Source organism: Podarcis erhardii (assembly GCF_964252035.2).
Source record: "Podarcis erhardii genome assembly, chromosome: 10".
Lineage (NCBI taxonomy): Eukaryota > Metazoa > Chordata > Lepidosauria > Squamata > Lacertidae > Podarcis > Podarcis erhardii.
This window is the reverse complement of record NC_138500.1, coordinates 14,301,112-14,306,949: the sequence shown is the minus strand read 5'-3', so window position 1 is coordinate 14,306,949 and position 5,838 is coordinate 14,301,112.

The window sequence follows — 5,838 nt, the reverse complement described above, 5'->3', positions numbered from 1 at the left end:
TAGCATTTGTTGTCATTACTTTCTGTGTGCATAAGACGGTCCTTGCTGGATAGAACCAATGTCCTGTTTAGCATTCTGTTGTCGCCATCCAGATACCCAGTGCTATTTTCCCAGAAAAAGAGGTGCCAGAACTCACCATGAACACCTCCTTTGTTCTCTTATAATGGCAATGGTGCCCACCTGAGTGGCGCCGGAACTGAATTCCAGGTGAGGGTGGGGGAGCCCTATGCAAAGCCCACAAAGCAGGGCGTATTGGGGGGGGACAGCTATATAGAGAGCTATAAGGAACAGTAAAGGATGGAAGCAACAGGTCAAAATGATGCTTTGTGAGGGCTCTCATTTGGTACCGAGTGTGGCAATCACACAGGGTCCCCGGACATTTCACCGTCTATTGATCTCTGTGCCACCCCTTTATTTCTCGCTGCCACCACCCAGGCCCTACTTGGTACAATACTGAGTCCAGTCAGGTTTAAATCAGAACATAAACTTCTGTTTATTTATTGCAGTTTAACAAGTGTGTGGTTTCATAAAGGGTATCGGTCAATTACAATCATAGGGTGCCTATCTAGACCTATAACTTCTGCTACCTGCTTTCACTCACTAAACCACCTCTCAGATATTTACTTGTCTTCCTAGCTCCTAACTGTTCCTGACTCAGCTTATTTCGCTACACTAACTCAACCTACCCACAGACTCTATCCCAATTCACTCCCACTCCAACCAACCACCCAACTCCCAACGATCTCTCCCCTTTGCCCCTCCCAGAGCTGGTTTTATAGTCCCTCTGACTCCACCCCCCCTGGGTTCTGATTGGGTAACCTGTTTAACTATTTCACCTCCAGCACGCTCATATGTTAACGTCACACCGAGCTTCAACTTAGAAGGGTGGTAATAACTCGAAATCACCCTGACTTGCCTCATTTTGGCCCTCTGCAGAGCCCATGTACACCCCTGTATTACTAGCCAGTACATCTGAGCTGAGTTCACACATGAAATGCCGCAAATCGAGGTTGACTACTGATGCACTTCGGATAGGGATCTGCAGCCATTTGGGTCTCCCTTATGAGTCTACCTCTATAATAAAACTAGTTGGCAAATGCATGCATGTTGTTCTCATACATCGGTCTTGGCACACATTTGGAATCATATATTTGGTGTATCGCTAAAAATGCAAAGTGTGAACTGATTTTTAAATGCCCCAAAGTAGCTTCTTTCCATCTATGTGCTAGGAAGACACCCACCTGCAATTTGCAATGAAAGAAAGAAATGAAACTTGGGGAAATATTTCCCACTGCCCCATGGTAAGGTTTTTTTGTTTTTTTGTTTGTTTGTTTGTTTGTTTGTTTTTTTAGTTCTCTTAAGACACCTTGGAAGGATGGATCATGTGTGTGGGGAATTTTTGGCCCTCCACATATTGTTGAACAGCATCTCCCACTAGCCCTAGTAAGCCTGGCAAATGACCAGGCATGATGGGAGCTGTAGTTCAACAGCATCTGGGAGGCCAAAGGATCCCCACATCCCTGTTCTAATTTAGTCACATGTGTCAGGAAACTCCTTCAGTGGAATCTGGACTGCTTCACCTGGGCTTGTCAATTAAATTTGTAGCCTAATGCTCTTATGTGAGGAGTCTTATCTATTTTGATGAGTAACTTCCATCCAATGATAAAGTTGACATCCTGGCATTTCTGTCTTTTGCACTAGCACTAATGAGCCATTAGGAGCCTCTGCAGGAAACATCCACACTAACATTAAACAAAGAAAAACAACTCTCTGCAGACTAGAGACAGAAGTCACACTCTCTGCAAGCAGCTTTACATCCTTATAGATCTTGATCCCGATTTGAAATGAGCTCCATCTATCAGAACATCAGGATAGCTTCAGAAACAAGCCATCAGACTGTCAAAATAGAATTCAAAAAGTCTTCTGATGGTTGCTCCAAAATAGCATTGGGGAGGTTATATTTTTACAGATGCCAATCCACTTTTCTTTGGGATGTATGTGCTACTAAAAGCACTCACACGAAGTCTGAAGAGAGCCTGGGTCCATCAAGTGGCGTAGCATGGGAGGGGTTGCAGGGGTGGTTGTCCAGGGTGTAAAATTGTTAGGCGGTGCAAAATCTAAACACCTAGTACTGCCTCAATACAGCTGTGTGTTTCCGTTGCTGGGCTCTGTTGAAAACGGCTTCTCCATAGGAACCAGGAAGTGACCTCTTCAGACAATGGAACGACTCTACTTTTCTTATCTCTGTTGCTGCAGTCTCCTGGATGATGCAGACACCGCTAGGCAGTTGAATGCACATGTGTACTCCGTTTGTTTCCCTTCGTCCCCACCTCCATGTGGCCCCGGGCACTGGCAACCCATGCTACGCTACTGGGTCATTGTCATTCCACAGCAAAGAAAGTTTTCAATTTGCAGCTGGCCATTCTAAGCCTTTCTAAGAACTGCAATACATCAGAATGTGAGGAGGGGAGCTGTGTCTGGTAAAGTGGTAGATAACCAATACAACTGCCTTTGGTCTCACCCCCTTTGTTTTTTTTTTTTTTTTTTTTTTTTTTTTTTTTTAAATATATTTTATTAAGGGTTTTCTTGTTTTACAGTGTAAGTGTAATGCCTCGTGTATTTTTTTTTCCCCCGTATAACATTTTTCACCCCCTTTGTAACCTGCTCCAGTTTCTGGTTTTGGATTAGTAACTTCTTTGGGTTGCTACTGAACAAAGGATGGCTAGAAACTGAACCAATGAATAAATGTTCTTTAAGGCTGTTCCTTGCCCCTGGTTTTCTCTCGGTTCAAGCTCTCCTGCCGGCATCTCTTGTGCAAGAGGAAATTCCAGGCTCTTTCATTCTTCCAAGTTACTAATGAGAGGGATACATTCCATTCAGCCTACTGTGTGCACATCGTACAATGTTGTGTTTTTTAAAAAACAACATTCCGAAGTAATTTTACAGGACGTTTCATTTGCACTACAGTGTTTTCTGTGGGGCATTCTGGGGTCTTATAGGGAGGGAGGGGTGGATGTGTCAATTTCAGTTTCTCTTACTTCCTCATTTTTTTCAACATTGATTTCAGTTCATTTCCATGTCAGCTGGTGATTTTTAAAAAAAGCTTTCATGTAAACCCATCAGTATTTTTGAGCGAATTTCTCCTAATCCCAATTTTTCATAATACATATTTGCAAAGCAATTTCCCCTAAAACTCGGATGGAGAACTGCACAACAAAACTCAGAGAAGTGCAGTTTTCGAATTATACTAGCAGCGGCTTTCCATGTCTTTGGACCAGGAGTCTCCCCTATGTCTACTTGGAGATGCCATGTGGTGAATTCTCTATTTGGCCTCATCCTCTTTTAAAGCCATACAAGGGTCTGCATTGTGTGAGCAGAGCAGAAGTCCTTTTCCAATCACTCAAGACACCCTTTGGAACTCAACCCTTGTTTATTTTTAAACATTTCTGTTCCAACTGTCTGATACCCCACCCCCACCCCTGCAAAAACAACAACTCTTAAGGCATCTGTAAGAGAAGGAATTAATGAATGATAGAAGGAAAGGGGCTGTAGGAGGAGGAGATGGAAAGTACTATATTTTTCACTCTATAGGATGCACCCGACCATAGGATGCACCTTGTTTTAGAGGAGAACAAGAAATAAAATTCTTCCCCTCTCTGCTCAGCACCCCTTCAGCGAAGTGGCAGGAGAAACGGAGCCCCTTCCATTTCTCCTCCTGCTTTGCTGAAGGGGCGCCGCACAGGTCTCCCTCTCTGCTGAAGCCAGGAGAGTCTTGCTCTCCCGGATTCAGCAAAAGGAACCCAAAGCCTTTGGAGCGCAGCGCGAGTTCCTGCTGCCCTCCAAAGGCTTCAGGCGGCTATCCCTGAAGCCTGGAGAGCGAGAGGGGTCGGTGCGCACCAACCCCTCTCACTCTCCAGGCTTCAGCGAAAGCAACACAAAGCCTCCAGAGCGCGGAGGGAGCGCTCCCTCTGCGCTTTGGAGGCTTCGAGTTGCTATCGCTGAAGCCAAGGAGACTGCATTCGCTCCATAGGACACACACACATTTCCCCTAAATTTTTGGAGGGGAAAAAAGTGCGTCCTATAGAGCGAAAAATACGGTAAAAGTGCTGGATTCAGGGCAGTGCAAGTGGTTTCCTTACAGGGAGTCGAGCTGAGGGGCCCCAAAATATTATTATTAGTAGTATTAGTATTAGTCGTAGTACCTGTACTTGTCCTCCGTTCTTCCTCAGTAGCCTGCTGGGAAAAATTGAGGGCACAATGAGAAGGGGGCAACAGAGGACGAGATGGTTGGACAGTGTTCTTGAAGCTACTAACATGAGTTTGACCAAACTGTGGGAGGCAGTGGAAGACAGGAGTGTCTGCTGTGTTCTGGTCCATGGGGTTACGAAGAGTCAGACATGACTAAATGGCTAAACAATAACAACAACAAAAGTAGTACCTGCTGAGAAGATCCATTTAAAAAGCAACTACCAAAATATATTATTGTGAAAATAAGAAATATTGTGTGTGTGAGCACCAAATTTTGTCCTCACTCAGGGTGCCATCATACCAAAGTCCGCCCCTGAGAGGAGGAACAGGGTCAGAGGGAAGGGACAGATGGGGGGGGGGTCTGCTGAGAAGGACAATTAGAAGAGGCTCTCAAAAAAGACCTGGGGAAAGGTGGGAGGTCAAGACAGGCAGTAGGCAGAGGAGTTGGGTACGTTGAGTCGGGAACATGATCTCCTGTTCCTCATTGAATGATTGCATGTTCCTTCTTGCAACGTTCCCTAGATAAATATGACTGTTGGTTCCAATAGTTCTTGTGTTTTGTCCTGGGTGGATTCCAGGCTAATAAATCTCACTCCACATTCTTACCGTTACCAGCACAGTCCAGCAGATTTAAGGAGGCATCTCCTCCTGCGCTATTCCTCTTATTTATTCAAGCGTTTATAAACTGCCTCCCAATGAATGTTTGCCAAGCACTGTGTGAGGAAAGTATTAAATGAACAACATATATAGTAAAAATTAAGTAGGCAGAATCGAATGCACCCATCTTTAAAACATCAGATTATGAGGTTCAATATCAGTATAAAATGGTTGATTCATATTTCTTGCAATGCCCTTAATGGCCTAGGTCTTCAACTGGTGGTTCAGGAGCCACAGGTGGGCTGTGAGGCCTCACCAGGTGGGTCACAGCTAAGTTGCTGCCACCATGTTGGATTCTGGCTAAGGCTGACTAGGCCAAAGGAACACTATTTGCAATGTCTAGGCTAGGACACATTCATCTAACGAGACACACATTTCTTCGATTACCATGGGTGCTGCAATATGGCACGAGAAAAGCATAAGCCATTAAAAAACAGCAACATATTTCTGGCCAGCCACATCTCCCACCTTCATTTAGTCTAGTTTTATGGCTTTCTAGACTTCTCCTAGAGTGCAAAATCACTGCTTTTCAATAGCTTTTCAGCTAAGATTAAGTGTAAAAATCACAGTATTTTATTCCCTAACCATTCCCCATCAATTAAACAAGAAAAAAATGCATTAGGAAATTATCAAAGGGAGGAGAAAATTTCAGGGTAAGTCTCATGGGTGGCATGCAAGCTTTTTGTTTTTGTTTTGTTTTTGTTTTTTTTATTAATAGATTTTTATTAAAATTTTAAAGGTTACATGAGTAATAAAAAATAACAGCAGAAAAACACCCAATTAGACCAAAAAAGAAAGCAAAACAATACATAAAAGGAAAAAGATAAAAGGAAATCAAAGGAAAAAGATAAAAAAGGATAACAGACAAAAAAGAAAAAAAATGCATACAATAATAAAAAAGAACAAATCAAACCTTTACATAACTTTCTTTCT